Below are 18,335 nucleotides of genomic sequence, written 5' to 3'. Positions count from 1 at the left end.
CTGGAGCGACCATGATAGTGTAGGCTGGGAAGATGAGATATCTTTGCACAAAATACTTAGAAAACAAAGCCCGAGTAGTTATAGCACCCTGTTTGGCAGAGTGGCAAAGTCTTAAGGGGTGAAGCAGCTCAGGGAGTGCTGTCTGGGAAGGCTTCCTGGAGAGGAGGTCCTGGAAGTGAGCGCGAGTGAAAGCAGAGATGGGTGACTCTGGGTAAAGCTCTGTCCTCTCTGGCCTCTGCTGCCACCTGTCCCGCCAGGGCTGACCCAGGCCCTTCCCTGTGGCTCTCTCAGCTCCGACATTCTGAGGTCAGGGAAGGGGGCCACTGGGATCCGCCAGGGGCAGATTCAGGTTCTTGGTTTGGACAGAGACCCCTGCCTGCCTCAGTTTCCCTTCTGCACCGGGCTGGGGGTGAGGCAAGGAGGATAATAATGCTTGATTGTCAAAGACGCTGCATGCCTCAAGGGCCAGATGCCAAAGATTGTTTGCCGTTCCTGGGAGGGTAAGCCCTTCCTGCCAGGAGAAACTTCCAAGTTCCTGCAGCCAGTGAAGGGGGAGATCTGCCACCCCTGTGGCCACATACCTGCCACCAGAACCTGGGGCATCCGCGGCTTTCTCTTCTCTTTCTGTCTTGGCAAAGGCAGCCGCCGGGCCTGGAGGAGAGGCCCTCTGCTCCTTGGGTTTCTCAGACGGCCCCGCCCCCTCTCTTCTCCTTGCCCTTCCCGCCTTTGCTTTCCAGGCGCAGAGAAACTGACTCCCACCAGGGCCTGGCTTGTTCTGCTCCGGGATGGCTGTCAGCCTGGTGGTGGGAAGAATGCGGGACGCATGTCCTCTGGGACAATGGGATCGTTGTTTGGGAATTTTCTGCATCTAAGAGTCCTTGCTTCCAGAATTTCCTAAATCCATTTCTGCGGTTCAGATCTTTGGTTGTAAGATACTGCTCTTCTGAAATTGTTTTCTTCTAAGAGTCTTGGGTCTGAGATGGAAAAAGTTTTGATACCCAACAAGCCTGGAATTTTCTGGTTGTAAGGACCTGTGGTGCTAGAATTTTCTAGTTCAAAAACTCTGTGGTTCTGGAAGTCTGGGTCCAGTGTTCCATAGTTTCAATGCCACAGGAGCTGGGGGCGCGGGATGAGGAACAGGGGCAGTGGGGGGGTGGGGGGTGCAGAAGCAGGCCAGGTGCGCTGGTGCGGGCACTGGCCGCAGCTCTGGTGCTGACAGCTGCGCAGGGGCACCTGCCTGAGCTCATGGCACCTGGCTCCCACCCAGGACTGGGAGGGATTGGAACGGGGTTGGGGTGGGGGCGGGGTAGGCCCAGAACAGGCCAGGCTAGGAGCTGTCCCCAGCTCTGCCACCTCCTTTCCTCCCTGGGACCCCCTCCTGTTGCCTCCTGCACTCACAGTGGCTGAGAGTGCTGGGTGCACCTGGGGCAACCCCTCCATTGAAACAGTGGGGATCACAGGCACAGCTAGGGAGTGAGGGGGTTTTCTGGTCCTATCCGGGGCTGGGGCAGCCTAAGATGCTCCTTCCCTGTGGCACCCCCCATCCCTCTGCCCTCTTCCTGCCAGTTCAGGGCTCTTTCCACAGGTGCTTATGTTAACCAGCCCCTCAGCCACCCCTCTTCTTCCCTGGATGTTTGGTGTCTGGTCACAGACTGACCACCTCCCCTCGCTGTCAGAACACCCAGGCATCCCAGATCTTTGGCCTGGGAAGAGTCAGGAGCTCAGAGTTTGACACCAGGGGGCCTCAGTCTTTCCATCTGGGCACTGGAGTCAGTGAGCCTTCCATCTGCGGGTCCCGACCGTGTCCACTGAGACTTCTTGGGTCAGCTGCTTTGGTGCCCCTGGGCCTCCCCTGGTTCCCCTGTGCCCCCCTGGCTCCTGTGAGAAGGGCTCCCGGCCCCTCCCTGGCCCCACTTGGCTCACTCCCAGCAGGCTCGTGGGAGCTGGAATTCAGAGCGGTCCCTGGCGTGTGCGCGCTGCCTCCCGCCTGCCAGGGCACCTCCCCTGACTAGGGGCCAGGAATTCCTCCCGCTTGCTTCCAACAAGCCCCCAGGGAAGAGGGGAGCTGTGGGAAGGGGCAGGGAACATGTTGGGAGTGAGGACTCAGTGGGAGGTTGGGAGGCAGCCATGGTCTGGGTCTGGGGACACCCAACGCAGGACCAGCCAGTGCAGGGAGAGGGTGCAGGTGGGTTCTGACCACAGCCCCTAACCCTTGTCTTCAATTCTATCCTGTGCACAATGACAGTTTTGGAGTCCTTCTATGCCCTTATATGGATTCAGCCACTGATTCAATTATTATTTGTGGGGTACCTACTATGTGCCAGGCATTGCACTAGGCACTGGGGGATATAGCTGTCAGTGGATGCCGAGGGGCTTTGCCCACATGGGGCTTATATGCTGTGAAGACCGACGACAAGCACAGACTTGATCTGAGTCGTGCTCCCGCACCCCCATCAAACTGAGTTCCCAGGGCATGGACCATGAAGCCTTACAGCCTGTGGCCCCCCTCGTAAGCACCCCCTCTGCATCTGCCACCCTTCCTGCCCCCCAGCCACCTGAAGGCAGCAGGGTGCTGGGGACCACAGCCCTTGGCTGGACACAGTGTCCCGGGGAACACACCCAGAGGCAGAGCACAGTGCTAGGAGACAGGAGGGCTGAGCTCCTCCTAGGATCTCCCCCTTGCTTGCTAGCTGTCCTTGGCAGAGGCATTGGCCTCTCCAGGCCTCGGTTTCCCTATCTGTAAAATAAGGCACTTGGACTGAGGTGATGGGCATCTTCCCCACTCCAATAGTGGGGCCTCTCAACTCTGTTTCCCAAGGCACACAGGGGCCAGTTCTCTTCCAGGGAGCTCTGGCTGCTGATGGGGTCTCACCCGGGGGCTGGTGACATACTTCCAGCCGCGCACCTGGCCCCACTTCAGCTTACCTGATCCTCCAGCTGTGCGGCCCAGAGCAGTGCTGGGGAGACAGTGACCTCAGGTGGGGGTTACCCTGCTCCTGGCTCCTCTGGCCAGGCACCAGGCCTGCTTCCTGCAGGAAGCCTTCATAGGTTACTCTGGTACTCTGAACTCCTCCTAGCTAACTTAGACCCTGACTGTGGGCTAGACTGTCATTTGTGTGTGGGCCAAGTCTCTCCAGGCGGATCTGGCACACCCAGAGGCCAGGACAGGGGTCTCCTGGACACAGCGAGGACCCCTGGCTCTGCCCTCACCAGCTGTGTGCTCTTAAGCAAGTCATTCTCCCCTGCTGGGCCTCAATCCCTCTCCTGAAATGGGGATCAGTTTCCAAACTGAGTCCTTTAGGCTTCTCTCAGCAGAGGGCAGGAGGGAGGCCTGACCTGGGGCAGGTGACCCTGAACCTGTCCTGGTTCCCTCGACAGTGTGGGTATTTAGAACATTGCCTACTCATCCTGGCTTCAACGTCATCAATCGGCTGATGTGGCCTGACTCTTCTCCAGCCCCAGTCCTGTTCCCAGCTGCTTCTGAAACAGAATTCTTAAGCCCACAGCCTGGCCCCCCTGGCCACCCCCAGCTCAGTAAATGGTACCACTGCCCACCTAGTTTCTTAAGCTAAAAACCCACAGGTGCCCCCTTTCTGTGCACAGCAACCTGGACAAATCCCACAGGAGGAGCAAAAACGCCAGGGCAGGCAAAGGGGCACACAGCATGCCCCCGTGCATGTGAAGGTCAAGGGCCGGGGGAGCAGGGGGTTGGTTCCCCTTGGGCTGGGTACTGACTTGAGGGAGTTTCTGGGGCCGGAAACGATCTGTGTCTTGATCTTGGAGCCGGTTTTGCAGGTATACTGAGTTAAAAAATCTAATCTTCAGCCTTCTCTTCCCTGTCTACTTTACATGGCAGGAGATAAAAATCCCACCTCTGTAAACCTTCCAATCTAGCAGGGGCAGGGGCAGGTGGGCAGCTGTTGTGCAAGAATAACAAGTAATTGTGTCATAAACCAGACAGCGGGAAGAAGCCGAGGGACCCAGGGTCAGGGGGATGAGCCCAGAAGGAGGGGTTGAAGGAGCCACAGACTCTCCTGAGGTATCCCAGGGAGGGAGAGCTCGTGGGAAGGCCCTTGGGAGGGCAACAGGGAGTGTACACTGAGCGTCAGGGAGTGGGGTGGAACAGGTCAGAGTGAGTGCTAGGGGAAACAGAAGCCGGGGTGTGCGGGTAGGAAGCTGCCATCTCCGGGGTTGATACTGGAAGGTGATATGTGCAGGGGCTGTTTTAGACAAGGGGGCCCTGAGGAGCACTTATTATCTGACTCGGTTGGTTTCCATTGTTTTCTCTTGATTGGTTCCCATCCCCCTGAGGGCAGGGCCTCCCTGAGTCCCCTGAAGCCCAGCTCCCAGCTCTGCCTCGCCAGGGATGTGGGCGCAGGACACGTGTGGTTGACGAGTGGGCCAACTCCATCAGACCGCCCTGCCCTTGTGTCTCAGGCCCACATCCTTGCTGTGAGGATTTGTTTGGACACCACTTTCTCCCTGGACGCTGGCTCGGGGCGCCCACCAGGCCTGCCCTGCTCTGAGCTGTTCCCCGCGGGAGGTGGAGGGCACGAGCTGGGACTCTCGACCTGGGCCAGATCTCATCACAGTTGCCCTTCGTTTGCTGGCCTCCGCAAGCTCCCTCCTTCCCGAGTCAGCTTTCTGGACTGTAAAATGGGATGTTCACGTTCGGGCCGGGTGATGTGAGGCAGGGGTTGTCAAGGGCCAGCACAGGCCTGGCCCACGGGAGGAGCTGTGGGCTGGGGTGTCCAGTGGCCCACTGGGTGTAGGGGTTGGGAGAAGAGGCGTTCTTAGGGAAGAGTCATTAACTAGGGGTCCACGAACTTGGATTTTGGCCTGTGTGACTTGGGGGGAAGTCGCCTCCCCTCTCTGATTCTTGCTTTGTTCCAAGAGAGAAGGCACAGCTGGCTGCCCTATGGGGCTAGGGACTGGGACAGGGGCGTTTCAGCCTGTGGAGTCCCACCTTGCAAGGGCAGGGAATGGGGTGGTGTCAGAGGCTGGGGGCAGTGGCAGCTCAAAGTGTCTGGGACAGACAATGGGCACTGTGTGTGGGGGTGGGGGGGCGGGGGGAGCAGGGTGGGTCGGTGTGGGTGGCACGGTGGCACCCCAGCAGGAATGTGACAGGCTGTCTGGGAATGTGAACGTATCGCCCCATTGTAGCCTGCTCCTCCGTGGTGGGCTCTCTCCCTGGCTGCATGCTCACCCTGCTGCACATGGATTGGAGCCCCCAATGGGGATGGCCTGGAGAGGCGCTCGCAGATGGGTAATTCCTGAGTCCCCATTCCCTGCAAGCCTGAGCAACCTCCTGGGACTTGGAAGAATGATGGGGCAGGGGTACAGAGCCTCCCTATGCCACGGATTTGCTGGTGACCTTAGGCAAGTCCCTGTGTCCCTCCAGGCCTCAGTTTCCCCATCTGTGTAAAGGGTCTCTGACTGCCACGTGGGGTTAAAACATGGCTGGCGGCTCAGTCACCTCCCTCACTCTCCCTTCACAGTCTTGCTCTGTCATGGACCCACTCTGCCCCCAGGCCCTTTCCCTGCCCTTCTCATCCTGCCTGGTGGCTGCCCCATCTGGTGGGCGATCTGGGCAGGTTTCATTCTCAGCAGCTTCCAGTAGGGTTCAGCCACGGAAGGCACTGGCAGGTGGGTGGGTGGGACCAACGAGGCGTGGGCATTTCCCGTCTGTTCCCTCCCTGGTCCGAGCTGCAGCCCACCACAGCTCTGGCTCTCTGCGTGTGCCTTCCTCCCTGCCCCGCTCACTGGCTTCCAGAACCCTGGGCCCTCTTTGCCCTCAGCTCTGGACGGTTGCAGCTGCTTGCTGCGTCTCTCCAGGAGCTTCCCAGTCCATCTGCCCACAGTTCAGAGAGGTTCCGTCCCCACGATTTCTTCTTCTAAAGCCCTGAGGTCTGTTTCCTGCCAGGACACGGACACATGTACTCATTTTACCCTGGCCACGTAGCTTTCATGATCCCCATTTTACGGATGGGAAAACTGAGGACCAGGGAGGGGCTGGGAATGTCTATGCCTTGTGGCCGGGTTTAAAACCATTCCTCTCGCTCCCGTGTCTGGGGCTTTGGGTCCTGAGCAACACTTGATTTTTAGCTTTTCTGGTGATCACAGTTTTAAAAGCTTAGAAAGCTCAGGTGGAATGCCCAGAAGTAATAAAATAATCATCATCATGTTCTTGGGCTGTCAGAGCCCCAGGCCTGGGGCCGACAGCTGGCTGGAGGCATCTCCGCTCCTCTCCACGGCGGGGCTGTGAGGAAAGGAGGCTGGGTGGGCGCGGGGACCTGCTCCTATCAGGCCTGCAGTCGGGGCAGGGGCACAGAGGGCTGGGCGCCTCCTGGGCTGGGCCTCCCCCATCTCTGTCCTGTAGCCGGGGGAGCAGACAGCCCCCCTCCTGGGGAACTCCCTGGCCGGGGAGCCCAGTGTCAGACAGACTGCTGATCTCCTGAGGTGGTCGGGCTGCTAGATGACTTCACGGGCCTTTCCCACTCCTGACTCACCCGCGCCTCACTCACTGACCCCTTGGGCACCTTTGGAGGGAGGAGAGGCAGCCCGCGGGGCCGGAGGGCAGGGCTGGGCTCTGTTTCTTAACGGTGCATGGGAGGTGAGGGAACAGAGGCCCTTGGTGTTGCCTTTGTGGGCTGTGCGAGGGGGCACCCCGTTGCGCCTCAGAGACCACATCACCCCCAGGAGGCGGGGAAGGGTGCTCAGCGAGAATCCCGTCCCCCATTCCAGTTTGAGCCTGCTGGACCTGGCCACCTTGGGACTGTGCATGTGGCAGCACCAGAATGGAGGAAGAAAAATGTCCCTGTCTGCCTGTCTGTTCCCTGGCTCACCTCCAGCACAGGTGTGAATCGGCCCCGGGGAGGCAGCTGACAAGCCTTCCCCACCTGGCCTTGGAGAAAGGGCCGCTTTCCCTTCCCTGGGGGTTGGAATTGAATTTGAACTTGACTGCTACTTGCAGAAGTAAGTGACTCTGCCATGGGGGCAGCAATGCAAGCACGTAGGGTGTCAGGTCTCCGGCAGGAAGCCACTGAGCACTGCGCCTCCACTTGGCAGACATTAGCTTGTCTGCCTCAGGAGCCCTCGAAGCCATCTGCTGTCAGTGCCCAGAGTGGCGAGTGACCCCCCCTAAGGTCACATTGCCCAAGTGAATACTGTGGACAGCGGGCTGACCCCAGATTCTTGTTGCAGGAGGAACTCTCTCACCCCACTTTATACCCCCAACTCTCTGCTGTGAGCTCAGCCCCCCTTCCTTAGAGCTCAGGGCAGGCTGGGAGCGGCAGATGCAGGGAGCGGTGCGGGGTGCAGAGCCAGCCTCCTTCATACCCCCTCCCTGCATCACTTGGTCCAGGGGTCACCAGGGATGGGGTGAGCTCCTCCTCTGTCCCAATCATGGCTTAAGGCTTTCCCCCACGGTTTTGCTGTTGTTAATCTTTAAACAGTATGACGATTAATTAATTTCCAAGACCTGGGGGGTCTCAGTTGCATGCACCTGGTGCCTCTGACCAGCATTCCCTTGCCTGGCCCCGTTCCCCAGCCACCAGTGTGGGTCTCCAAGGGCCGCCAGACTCCCAGACACAGGTGGGGGCCTCAGGGTCACTGCTGTGGGCCAGCCCTGCTCTGTCCTGGGCCCTGGCCACACACAGCACAGCCTGTAGGTGGCAGGGGACAGAGCAAGGGGCAGGGCAAAGGCCAGAGAAAGAGAGGCAGAACCTGAGAGGCCAGGCGGGGCTGCTGGGCCCCGCCCCTCCCTGCCTGCGTGCGGTTTGTGTGAACTCCGCAGGGCACATGTGGAGCTTCGTGCATCTGTGTGCCTGTGGTGTCCACACCATGCTGGCTGTGAGGGCCACCTGAGCCCAGAAAGTGTCCACGGACTGGACAGGACAGGCCCAGTCTGGGTTCTGAACCTTCTGCCCCTTCACCAGCCCGAGCCTCAGTTTCCCTTATCTGCCCCACTGTCCTGCTTGCCTCCTGGGGTAAACTGAGAATGACTCTCGAGAGGGAACGCCGGGGGTTGCAGTGGGTGGGTATGGGGACATGTGGGGGCAGGGTTCTTGCTGAGAAGCAGTAGGATAGGCCATGTGGCTCCTGATTCGGGAGCCAAATACTTTTTTCTCTTCCAGCCTCAGTTCTCCATCTATAAAACAAGACATTGGGATCAGTGAGTGCCTAGGACCCTGAGGGACTGCTGATGGGTGAGGTGATCACTGGTGCTCCCAGCCCACCCCCCTGCCCCCTGTCCCCACCATGCCCCAGCGGGCTCAGATTATACGCATCGGGAGGTGCTGGGCTGGGCAAGCAGCTGGCATCAACCCAGTAACACGGGAAGGCCCATTACCTGGAGGTCTGAGGACTCCAGGCGACTTCCAGCCCGTCAGCCAGGGCAGGCATGGGAGAAATGTCGGCTCTGACCACATGGACCATTTTTCTTACTTCATTTGCACTGAGGGGACTGGGCCTCCCAGTAAACCTGAGACACTGACAATGGGAGGCAAGGGATCTCTGAAGACATGTGGTCTTCTGGAATTTTAGAATTTTTTAAAGTTAAAATGAAATAGCTCAAGAAATGCATAAATCCACAAACCTGCTTCACTGTAGGAGGCTGTCTTGCCAATGGGTTTCAGCCCCAGGCAAGTTCACTATGGATTCAGTGTGACCAAAGAAATGACAGTAGAATGTTCTTGGGGTGAAAGGGTTATACCCAACATTATTTCCATGGTGGCAGCTCAGTCACTAAAATCCCGTTCACTCAGAGCGATCCTGCGTGCAGCAAGCCGGTCTCTGCCTCTGGGCCTCTCTACCTGCACAGCCGTCCTCTGGGCCTCTGTCCTCGGCACTGCCACCACTCCAGCCTCTGCTCTGCTCTCCTGCAGCCTTGCAGCCGTGCTGTGTCGCCCAGAGCACTGGGCAGGGCTCTTTATATAGAGTCAATAGCAACGTATTGCCCACACGTGTGTAGTGAGCTAGCCAACCAGGGCCAGGTGAGAATCCTGGCCGCAGGAACTTTCACTTTCTCCACAGAGGACATATTGACCCTCCCCACCTGCCAGGGTCAAACAGAGTCCCAACCAAATTCAAGCCCACGCATAACCTCGGAATGTGACCTTATTTGGAATAAAGTTTTTTTGCAGATGTAATTAGAATATGGATCTCAAAACAAGATCATATTGGAATTGGGTGGGTCCTAAACCCCATGACAGTGCCCTTACGAGAGGAAGGGTGGAGAGGCTTGGGAGCAGAGATACAGGAAGGGGAAAGCCACGTGAGACAGATGCTGCCGCAGCCAAGGAGAACTGTGAGCCCCCGGATTCTGGAAGGGGGAAGGGATTCTCCCCTAGAGCCTTCAGAGAGAGCATGGCCTGGATGACACCTTGAGAACTCCAGAACTATGAAAATAAATGTCTGTTGCTTTAAACCACTCAGGCTGTGGCGATTTGTTACAGCAGCCGCAGGAGACCAATACGCACCCCCAGCCCTGGCGCCCTTCACAGTCTGCTGGGTACCCTTCCCGGGCTTCTCTCTGCTCTCCACACATATTGTGTTTGCAGAGGCTGTGCTTTTAAGACTTACATCGGCATACCAACCCCCCCAACAGAAGGCTCTGTGAATGGCTCTCACCCATGCCGCCCATGTGTGTCTGGGGGAGGGGGGAGCCCGGCTTTCACTCCTAGAGCTGACTTCTTCCTTTCTAATGGCTGCAGATTAACGAGTGCCTGCTGATGGACCGGCAGGAAGTTTCCAGTTTTTCTCGATTATACCCAATGCCCCAATGCATATCTTTGCACTGGCTCCTTTGCGTATGTGTGATGATGTCTGGGGTATGGATGATACCTTTAGAAGGTGAATTACTGGGTCAAAGGGTAAGCTTGTTTACAGTTTGATTGGTTCTGTCAAACTGAGTCAAAATGTGTTAGAAACCTAAGACTCTTGAGAAGGGAAAAAGCATGGACATGGGCTTTTGGATTTTATAGTCTGGATACTTCCTAGCCCAGAATCATGAAGTTTTAGGGCATAGGGACAGAGGGCCTTGGAAAGGACATCTGTGCTGGGGTCTCACTAGGGGGGACCCAGAAGCAACCACTTCTAAACCCTATGTAAGTCTCTGTCCCCCTGGGGTGGGCAAGGAGAAAGCAGAGCAGATAGGATGGGGGCCCTGGGACCCTGGGGGTTTCCTGGGGGAGCTCTGGCAGGGGTGGGGCACCTTCCCAGTGTAGACACTCAGCCACTCTGCCCCACCGAGGCTGCCCCTTCCCAGCTGAGGTACCAGGTCATTTGGGCCTCTGTAGCCACACACAGTGGCCCCTCTGTGTGTGGCATGAAAGAGATGTCAATAAAAGGGCAGGGTGGGGGCAGAGGAAGTGGGGCTGCCTGCCCTTGGACCGATCTGCTAGTGCCAGCTAGAGGTCTGGGGTCTGGGGCAGGTGGCAGGATCCGGGCTGGACAGCGGCCGCCTGCCTTGCAGCCAGCCCCATGCTCATTCTGGCTGGTGTAGAACATGCCACCACTCCCCCAATGATTTGGCGCCCCTCTTACTGAGAGATGGGCTCAATGTCCCCTTCTCTTGAATCTGGGCTCCGTGGACGCTTGAACAATATGGTGGAAGTGAGGCTGTGTCAGAGCTCTGCCCCAGGCCGTGAGAAACAGCTGCTCCCTGTGCCATCCCTGGGGGTACCTGCTCTTGGAACTCAGCTGTGAGGGAGCCCAGCAGCTCCACAGGAACAGAGGACCTCAACTCTCACCCCAACAGAGCAAAGGGCCATCTATCCAGCTCCCAGCCGAGATGCCCCAGCTCGGCAGGGGTGTGCCTTCCCTGCCGAGCTCTGCTCAACTTGCAGGTCAGTGAGCGAAACAATTGCTGGCTCTTGGTTTAAGCCACTGGATTTTGGGGTCATTTGTTACACAGCAAATAACCTATGGCCAAGACCATCACCACCGGTGCCTGAACATGGGCTTTGGGGTCCGACCCGTCAGCTATTTGCCAAGACCTTCACCAGCAAATAGTGATTGTGGTAGTACTTGCTCTGCAAGGCACCCAGAGGATGAAATGAGGCGATGCTTGGCGGGGTCCTGGCATAGTGTGAGCACATGGTGAATAGTAGCTGTGCTGACGGCTGACTGTTAACTGTTGTTACTTTCATAGGCACAAGAAAATTACTTACTCCAAGCTGCATTAAAATAGGTAGGTCCTTCACTGCTCAACCTTTCAGGGGCCTCCTCCTCCAGGAAGTCTTCTCTGTCCTCAGCTGAGCTGGCGCCTCTGCTGTGCACCTACGACCTGCTGTTCCATTCCCTGCCATACTGTGGGCCCCACAGTGTGGTCATGCCTGTTCCTGCTCATAACTGTGAGGTTGGGAGCTCCACGAGGGCGTCATTAGAAGGGCCAGCAAGTGGGCCAAGTGTCCGAAGTGAGGACAAAGTATTCATGTGAACAGGTGTGGGCTCTGGGGGTGCTTACATAGCTGAGGGACCTTCAGCCACATGTGAATACCTGTATGCACGTGTGTGGGTACATGTGGGCATGTCTCTGTGCATCTGCGCGGGCGCATACCCATGTACATGCCTCTGTGCAGGAACTTGTTCCTATATATGTGCTCATGTATTTGCACGAGTGCTGTGTGCATGCGTGTGTCCGTGTGCTCACACAGGTACTTCAGGGGGCAGGCTGCTGCGGAGGAAAGCCTCCCAAAGCATCTGCTACATCCGGGTCCCACCATTCCTCATTTGGGAACTCAAAATAGCCTTTGCCCAGCCCTATCCCAGCAAGCAGGGGGCCTATGGGCAGCCCCACAGGGCACCCTAGCCAAGCTGTTGCCTTCCTCCCTTCTTGGGCCACTGTCCTGCCTGCCTCTCCCTGCCTCAGGCTCCTATGAGCTCATGGGGCCCCATTCAGCCAGAGCGGGGAGGGGGTGGGGTGGTGCCTGGGCCCTGCCCACATCCAGGCATCTGGACACAAGCAAGGCCTGATAAGGTCAAGCACGGAGTGGGGTCCACCCCCTCCTGCCAGCCAGAGCCAGCTGGGCGGACATGAGTCAGCACAGGGGGCATCAGCAGCCCAGGCCTGACCACTGTCTGGCGGCAGGGAAGGACTGGGGGTGGCCCGCCTCCCCAGGCAGGGCAGGAACTGGCCAGGAGGAATCACCTGCTGGTGCCAGCCAAGCCCTGAGCTCATTCTCCACCTTGAGGAACCCCACTTCCACTTCCGCCCAGAAAGCCCCTCTCAGAGGCCCCCAGCAGGCTTCCTGCCCTGGTCCGGCCATACTCTTGGCCTCTAGAGGGCTGTCACCCACTCTGAAGAAGGGCTCTTCCCAGCTCAGTTGCACAGCCTGGGGGCTTCCATACACACCGTCCTCCAGGCGGTTCTCACTGACCCCTTGGGCTGGCCCTGGGCGTCCCGAGCTCCCAGCTCCCTTCCTGGGAACCTTTACTGCTCAAGTCAAGCCTGCTTGCTTGTCTTGAGATCCTGAGCTTCTGAGGGCAGCAAGCTTCCGTCTCTATGTTCACTGTGGTCCTCCCTCCTTCCCTGTCACAGCCCAGGAGGTGTCACTTTGTCCTCCTCACAGGGGGGAGGCTGAGGCCCGGTTGGCTGGGTAGCTTTCGGCTAATGGCCTAAGCTTGCTGTCTCCTTATCACAGGAATCCTGGGACACTAATCTCCCTAGTGAGGCTGCATTGTCCAAGGGGACGCCATGAATTCTTCAGGTATCGTGCCTGCAAATCCCATCTTGGCAGGATGTGCTGAGGAATCCCCAGACACGGGCTCATTCTCCACCTTGAGGAACCCTACTTCCATTTCCAGCCCCCAGCTAGGCTGGAGGTTCAGGGATGTAAATGCTTCTGGCCGAAACCTAGACAGTCTCCAGACCTGGGACTGAGCCATTCCTGGAAGGACCACAGCTGCTCTGAGCCCAACTGGGTGGGCAGGAGTGCCAGGGTGTGGCTGGGGGGCCGGGAATTGCCCCACTAGCTCTCAGGAAGGAGCCTGGAGAAGGAGCCTATGGCCTGGGGACTGGGTTGGGCCATGACAGATCCTCAGTTGAGAAAGGGGACTCGGGACCATCAGGGACACCCTGAGCACCTGGTCCCTGAGCTCTGAGCCAGCCTCCATAGCTTCAGTTTCCTCATCTGTAAAATGGGTTATAACTGCCTCACCTCAGAGTTGTGAGCACTGAATGGCTCACATACACAGGGGCTTGGCACACAGTAGGCCTCATCTGGGGTAGCTCCCCTTCCCCATCCTCTCTGTCTCCCAGGGCGCTGGCCCCAAATCCCTCTTCTCATCCCAGGTTCAGAGAATGACATGAGGAGGAGAAGAGGGGACAATTAAAACAATCAAACAAGCTATATACAAATACAGCTATTCAGCTCTATTTTCTGAATAGCTACCACACTCACAATACCAACAATCAAAATACACCAAAGTCTCTGCTCCCCTCCCACCCTGTCCCCCAGTCCATTCTTGACTGTCTTCCCAGAGATGGCCAAGGCAGATACCCTTCAATGTGTCTTTATTCTTTTTCTCCACCTCGAACACTCCTGGAAAATGGCAAAGTGTTCCTGCCCCTTGGAGAGTGGCCTGTGTTAGCACACACGCCCCTTCCTCATTCTTTTCCATGGCCACAGTACATGGCCAGTCCATTGTTTGTTTAACCCAACTGCAGACAGCAGTGGTATTTATTTATTTATTTAGTGAAGCAGGGGAACAGTTCCGTGGAAGCGTCTCTCCTCAGGCCTGGAAGGGAGACCTGGGCCTGAGTCTGGCCTCTGCTGCAGGCCCCCTGGGGACCTTGTGCTCAGGTCTCCCTAGATCTTAGTCTTCTCACCTGTGAGATGGCGGTGGTCTCCATCAAAGAGATAATCCAGTAACTGTGGCCCACAGGCTGTATCCTGTTCATGGATGTATTCTGCTCCCCAAGTGTTCTAAAATCTGAAGATTTGACATTATAATCCAGATTCCTGGCTTCTCTTGAAAAGTCAAGTGTGGCAACAGCAGACTAGAGCCCTTTGAGGGGCACAAGGGTGCTCCCCTTGGCTGCAGGCCCCACCCGCCCCACTGCTCATTTGCATTCATTCCCGCCCAATCTGGTAGGCCTCCTCAGCCGAGGATCTGTGGGGGCCCAGCCCAGGCCCGTGGGAGGGTCTCTGAGCTGGGGTTAGAGTCACACAAACGTAAGCGGGCTCTGTGAACTCCCCAAGGACAGGGTCCCCGTGCCCAGTACAGGCCCAGCTTCACTCTCCGAAGTGTCTGGGACTAGGCAGCTGAAGGTGCCGCTAATCCAGGCCTGGGGACCCAGGCCTTGAACAAGCAGTTCCGGAGCGTCTCCCTGGCCAGAAGGGAAGTGGAAGTGCCGGCACCATGTCTGGGAAGGGCTCTGGGCTCCAAGCCAGGCGGCTGCATCCTGGGAGGCAGCAGCCAAGGCTTCTTCCCTGGTCTGGAGCCGGAAGCTGGGCTGCAGGAACCTGGAGTTCGCATCTCCTGGTCCCCAGGATGCAGATTCCTGTCCAGGACCCCCACGCCTTCCTCTTCCCCACCTACATTTGGCAGCAACATCCTGTAGGGTTGGACGGGGCCTGAAGGGGATGTGGGGATGTGAGTGGAGTCCCAGAGGAACCTCAGGGGCATCTTTTCTCCAGGGTGGTTGAATGCTTCTTGGCCCAGGGTGCCTTGGAACACAGTTTGAAAACTACTGATGGAACCCTTTTGATGGAGGGGAAAACAGGCCTGGAGTGTGGAAGGTAGGGGGGCAGACCCTGGAGCCCTTGCAGTACCCCTCCCCAAGACACTACAGAGCCCAGCACATGACAATGGAGCTCACTGCGCCCCAGGCTCCTGCCCTGGAGTGGCTGCCCTGGCAGCACCCACACCCTGCTCTCATTTATCCAGAAGGCCAGGGAGGCACCGGGGCTCCATCACTTCTTGTGTGGGACAGCCTATTTCTCTCAGCCTCACTTTGCGGCATCTGCCAAATGACCACCTCACAGGGTTTTGTGAGCAGCAAAAGAGGTGATGGTAATGCCAGCCACCAGAATACCAATCCTAGCTTTGGGCAGAATGCTAGGAGTCTACAGCTGGAGCTTCCCATTTGTTAAAACAGCTTGATGGAGGCAGAATCTGCACACCCTAAAGCTCACCCACTGAGTGTGTGAAAGTGTACGGTCCAATGGCGTGAAGTATACTTACAGGGTAGTGCAACCATCACCACTATCTAATTTTAGATTGTCCCCAAAAGAAATCCAATACCATGAGCAGTCACCCCTTGTTCCCATCTCCCCAGCCCCAGAACCACCAATCTACTCTGTAGATGTGCCTGTTCTGGACTTTTCATATAAATAGAATCATATACTATGTGGTCTTTTGTAAGACTCCTCTCACTGGGGGTAATGTTGTGGCATGAATCAGTATTTCTTTCTTTTTAATGGCCAAATAATATTTCATTCTGTGGATTTACCACATTGACTTATCCGTTCATCTGTGGATGGATGTTTGAGTTGTCTCCACTTTTTGGCTGTTTATGAAGAGTGCTGCAATGAACATTCCTGTACAAGTCTTTGTGTGACTATGTGCTTTTATCTCCCTTGGGTGCATACCTATGCTGTGAATCGTTGGCTTGTAGGGTCACGCTATGCTTAACACTTTGGGGAACTGTCAAATCATTTTCCAAAGCAGCCGAGTTGTTTGACATTCCCACCAGCAACAGAGACTTCCATTTCTTCACATTCTCACCAGCACTTGTTTGCAGTCTGTCTTTTGGGCTATAGCCCTCCTGGTAGGTGTGAGGTGTATCTCATCGTGGTTTTGATTTTTATTTCCCTAACCACCAATCATGCTGATCACCTTTCATGTGCTGACTCATGTGTATATTTTTTGGAGAAATATCTATTCAAATGGCAGTATCTCATTTAATCTATCATGAGATTTGTAATAGTATCAGCTCCACCAATGACGGTGGAGAAAATTGAGGCTCAGAGGAGCTCATGAGAGATGGCGGGCACAGGGCTGGAAAGCTCTGGGTCACCATGCTGGGCGCTGAATCTGGGGAGGAGAGGCTTCACGCATTACAAAGCTGTGGTTGTGGAGGGCGTGGGTGATGGGAGGATAAGAAGGTATGGGGAGTCCCCCCAGGGTTGCAGGCTCAAAGAACTGAGCCCTAAGTCCTAGTTCTGTCTGCCTCTGTCTTATTCTGTGATCTTGGACAAGATACCTCCAGGGGTCTCTGGGCCTCAGTTTCCCAATCCAGCATTTATTCTGCTGTGAGAATCAGATTTGCGCTACAAATGAAGTCAGTGAAAGCAAGACGAGGGGTTTGGTGGTTGCAGCCCCCAGGTGGCTTGCCCTCAAGTCCCTGGCCTTCCCAGGTGTCTGCAGGCAGGGCCCTCTGCTCTGGGTCTTGGCCCAGCTGGCACTCGGGCACCAAATGCTGGGAGGCCTGAGGCCTGCAGGGAAGGCCTTGTTCAGGCCAGTGGTGGGTGGAGAGCAGGTGGACAGCGCCTAGGCTGCTAGCCTGTGGGAAGCAGCACATTTGTCCCTGGGTGAGTGCCTCCTCCCCACTGTCCACCTGCTACTTCCACCTGGGGGTGGGGGTGAGTCAGGAAGCTAGAAAGGGGGAAAGGGGGTCAGGCTGGGGACAAAACTACGCTGAGAGGCCCTCCTCTGGTGTAAAGCTGAGCAGACTGACTGACTCATTCATGCCTCAGTTGTTCACCCAGCCCCGGGAACTGGCTGGAGCTCACAGCGTGGCCATCATCTCAGGAGACGTGCTGCAGGAGAGGACACCGCGAGCCCAGGGTCCCTGCTGGACCAGGCAGGACAGCAGGAGAACCAGCTGCAGCAACCCCAGCAGACCCTTGAGTGTTCATGGGGGCTAGGCACTGCCCTTAGGGTGATAGTGACTCAACCCTAACAAGTTATTTAATTCACTATGCAGCACTCTGATGTATTTGCCATTTGATATCTATGTGCCAGAGCAGGGGAGATATTTAAAATAGTGGTTTTACCATTATTACTTCTGTTTATAGATGGGGAAACTGAGGCAGCAGGGGTAGGGACTGAGTCAAGGTGCCCCGGTGAGTTAGCTGCAGAGCCGGGGGCAGAAACCTGGTGCTCGGCTCCCAGCTCTGGGTTCCCTGTCCACACCGTGTGGCCCCCTCCCCTCGCCCCCTCCCCAGCCTCTAGAATTCAGACCTGGTGTCCTGCAGCCCTTGTTCCTCAACCTCATAATATCTGACCAGTACTGAAGACTATATCTGGTGTGCGGAAGAGGAGCCCGCGGCAGCCAGGGGATCTTGGTTCAAGTCTTCACTCTGCTGTCAAGATGCTGCGTGACTGGGGCAAGGCCCCCCAAACTCTCCTGTTCCAGCTTCTTCATTGGTCAGCTAGAGGGCTGGACTGGGTGCCTTCGAAGGCCCTTGGCAGGGGCTGTGTTTTAGGGCAGCCCCGGAAAGAGAATGGGGGGAGGGCCACGGAAGGCTCCCAGGGAGGGGTACGGGTGGAACCAGGCTTGGGGAAGGGTGGCTGCTGCCTACAGGGACTCGGAGACTTGTCCCCATCCCCAGAGCTCTGGCTCAGCTTGTTACCTCCTGTCTCAGGCAGCTCTTCCGAGTGGCTGCTCAGGTTTCAGCCCAGAGTCTGTGATAGTAGGATCCCGGGAGACCCAGGGGCAGGTGGGTGACCCCGCTACTGGTAGGCCTCCAGGTACCCCTTCTCCTGCGGGTTATCTCTGGTCTGGGACAGACTGAGAAAGTGAGAAGCTGAGATATCTCCCCCACTTCCCTCCAGAGATAGGCCTGCCTCAAAGCCCTCTTGTTCGGCCCCCTTCACACCCACTGGCCCCCTGGGAGGTGGGGGTGCACCACTGCAGTGCTGAGACCGTGGCAGGGGGCCAGGAGTGAGGCTGCGGGGACTGAGCCCCAGGCGGGGAGCAGGAGCCTCAAGGGTTGTGAGGCCCCCCTCTTCACCCACTCATCACATGTTCATTGAGCACCAACTATGTGCCAAGCAAGGGAGAGATGAAAAATAGTTCACACCCAGGGTGGCCTAGGCATTGGCCAATCAGATGACAGGGAAGTCATTCCAGAGATCCCCTTTGGGGACAGGTGGCACCTGCTATTTGCTAGCTCATGAGAAGGTCTGGGGACTCTGGGGGAAGGTCCAGGCAGCATGGAGGGGCCTTGGAGACCTGGAGCAGAGGCCAGTTACCAGTAGATTTGGGGGCACTGCAGGAAACCTGTCAGGTTTCCTGGTGACTCCCACCCTGCAGTGTCATAATGAGGAACCTGGGGGACAGGACCACCTGGGGGTAAACATGCCACCTCTGTGGGTGTGGCCTC

Source organism: Manis javanica, chromosome 10, assembly GCF_040802235.1.
Source record: "Manis javanica isolate MJ-LG chromosome 10, MJ_LKY, whole genome shotgun sequence".
Taxonomy (NCBI): domain Eukaryota; kingdom Metazoa; phylum Chordata; class Mammalia; order Pholidota; family Manidae; genus Manis; species Manis javanica.
Note: the sequence above shows the minus strand (reverse complement) of the source record.